The following is a 3,408-nucleotide window of genomic DNA, read 5'->3' on the forward strand; positions in this document are numbered from 1 at the left end:
CTGCAAACTGGCCAAACCCCAGACATGAATGGATATATCTGAGGCCTTTTTTCTGCAGTTGACGAGAAACGGCTGTATTTGCTCGACGGAATTACGAGGAGGCCCTTTCATTGAGGAGATATCACGGCAAAAATTCTGCTAAAATAGACATTCCAGAAGGTTTACCAACCGAACTCTAAAACTTTATCGTAGAACAGTATGACGGTTACTTCGACCGAAGGCCGGCAGTGAGGGTACACTCGGGCACACTACTATCTTATTTCTCTTCCTCTTGTTTTGTTAAAGTTTTTATAGTTTATATAGGAAATATTTATTTTAATGTTACTGTTCTTAAAGTAGAAAATGGCTGTCTGCTAAAGAGGGTGATGAATGCAGGAGTTGATGGGAGAGGTACAAGAGGAAGGCCAAGGTTTGGGTGGATGGATGGAGTGAAGGAAACTCTGGGTGATAGGAGGATAGATGTGAGAGAGGCAAGAGAGCATGCTAGAAATAGGAATGAATGGCGAGCGATTGTGACGCAGTTCCGGTAAGCCCTGCTGCTTCCTCCGGTGCCTTGGAAGACCACAGAGGCAGCAGCAGTAGGGGATTCAGCATTATGAAGCTTTATCTGTGGTGGATAATGTGGGAGGGTGGTCTGTGGCACCCTAGCAGCACCAGCCGAACTCGGTTGAGTCCCTTGTCAGGCTGGGAGGAACATAAAGAGGAGACGTGCCCTTTTTTGTTTCATTTGTTTGATGTCGGCTAACCCCCCAAAATTGGGGGAAATGCCTTGGTATATGTATGTGATGTTCTTAAAATATTTTATTTTTCCTTGTTTCCTTTCTTCACTGGGCTATTTTCCCTGTTGGAGCCCCTGGGCTTATAGCATCCCGCTTTTCCAACTAGGGTTGTAGCTTAGCATGTAATAAAAGTAATAATTAAGCCGGGGCCGCTGATCATGTCCAGGCCAGAGCCCTGAAGGTGTGTCACAGGGGTATCCTGCTGAAAACAATTTTTTAGGGCATTTAAAGGCTTCTAGTGGCATTATATTTTTTTTCTTTAATGCAACAGATGAGATAATGACAAATCCACATTCTGTACCTGGTTGAGGTGACAAAAAATTTGTATTTTTTCCAATAATTTCTATTTTTGTGTAATACAGTATGCCCTCTTTACATGTTATATTGGTGTATGTTTATCCAGTCAGGAAATTGTTGTAGTTTTTGTCAAAGCTCATGATCATTTTCACCATGTTCACTTTGAAAATAATCACTATTTTTTGAAGATCTGTCAAGGAGGGAGGTTTTGGTAACTGCGCTTGTTAGTGACACGAGGCTAAAATGCGTGAGTCTCGCGAGCCTCACGGAGGATTTAAAATGCGTGAGTCTCGCGGAGGATATAAAATGCGTGAGTCTCACGGAGGATTTAAAATGCGTGAGTCTCGCGGAGGATATAAAATGCCTGAGTCTCACGGAGGATTTAAAATGCGTGAGTCTCGCGAAGGATATAAAATGCCTGAGTCTCACGGAGGATTTAAAATGCGTGAGTCGCGCGGAGGATATAAAATGCCTGAGTCTCACGGAGGATTTAAAATGCGTGAGTCTCGCGGAGGATATAAAATGCCTGAGTCTCACGGAGGATATAAAATGCGTGAGTCTCGCGGAGGATATAAAATGCCTGAGTCTCACGGAGGATTTAAAATGCGTGAGTCTCGCGGAGGATATAAAATGCATGTCTCACTCAGGATTTAAAATGTATGTCTCATGCAAGATTTAGAATGCTCGTGTCTCACGCAGGGTGCATAACAATTGACAGGTACGCGACTGGCTCGCCTTTTACTCGTTTTGGAAAGACAACAGCCCAACCCTTGGGTCTTGGCTTTGGTCAAAGAAGGGTACTGAATACTGTACCAACCCGCCTTAATCGAGAAAACCATTCCTGTATGCAAGTCATCTTATTTATACAGCAAAAGCTCAGTTACTGCAAATAAAAATTGCAAATCTCTCAGAGAAATATATGATTAAAGAGATCTTAAATCCTCCCCCAGGGTTCTACAACATATTCCAGGACACAAAAAGTTCAGGAGGGTGGAGACCAGTTTTGGATGTCTCGGCACACGTTCACTCAAGTTTACATACTGTACATACATACATATACCAAAGGCACTTCCCCCAATTTTTGGGGTTAGCCAACATCAACAAATGAAACAAAACAAAAAAAGGGGACCTCTACTCTCTACATTCCTCCCAGCCTGACAAGGGACTCAACCGAGTTCAGATGGTACTGCTAGGGTGCCCCAGCCCAATCTCCCACATTATCCACCACAGATGAAGCTTCATAATGCTGAATCCCCTACTGCTGCTCAAGTTTACAGTGCTTGAAAAGTTTTCTTTTTAAAAACCATGTTTTAAATTCAACAAATAGTTTCATATTGCAAATGCCCATCTTGCTTACTGCCCTCCTTTATATAATATTTTTCTATTACAATATTTCATTTTGATTTTTTGATACAAAAAATCTGAATGTTCGTAAGTCGAGGACCTAATTTTGTATTTAAACTTATCCTGCTCTTTCCTTCAGTTGTGCCCCATATACTTTTCCACTCTTTCCCTCCCCTCCCTGCCAGCAACCTATTCATAGTAATAAGAGGAGGAATAATGTCCATTTAGAAACTAATTGGTGGTATAGATCCTATACGTAAATCAAAGACCCAGGCTAATCACTGTACGTAGACAGATGTGACTAGCCTAGCTTACAAGCATAGAAGTGGAGTAAGGGATGAATGTAGTTTGCTGGAACAGGTGTACACTTTTTACTTGTCAAATCTATTTTATTTAGGGGGAAAATATAGTTTATTTTAGTTGGAAATACATATTCTTATGGTAAGTTAAGAATAGAGCAGTCTAAGGGTGGTCACAGGTGGTGTAGGTACCCCGCCTCACCTTAGGGAAGGATGTGGCTCCAAGGTTAGGTTAGGTAAGGAACCTTAGTGTTCTTGTGTTTGTTTCCTTTTCAAAATATTTATTATTCTATCATAACTTTTTAAAAATTAACATTAAGATAATTTCTTCTTACACTAGCCTCTCTCTCTCTCTCTCTCTCTCTCTCTCTCTCTCTCTCTCTCTCTCTCTCTCTCTCTCTCTCTCTCTCTCCTGCTGAGCATGGTCTTCACATATACTCTGAAGTTGTGAACTATTGCAACTTTTTTTGCAAGTGTCTGCAAATATTATAGGGTAAACCTAGTTTTAAGTGAAGCATTATGTCAATTTAGAGTTATTCAGTTATACCTTCAATGATCTAGATGAATTAAAGCAATTCAGATATCTCAATAATGGTAAGTTTAATTGCAGTAGTTGAAAATTTATATTATAATTCTCATAGTATTATGCTGGTTGAATATTTCACTAAAGATTAAGGCTTAACAATATA

Source organism: Palaemon carinicauda, chromosome 3, assembly GCF_036898095.1.
Source record: "Palaemon carinicauda isolate YSFRI2023 chromosome 3, ASM3689809v2, whole genome shotgun sequence".
Classification (NCBI taxonomy): domain Eukaryota; kingdom Metazoa; phylum Arthropoda; class Malacostraca; order Decapoda; family Palaemonidae; genus Palaemon; species Palaemon carinicauda.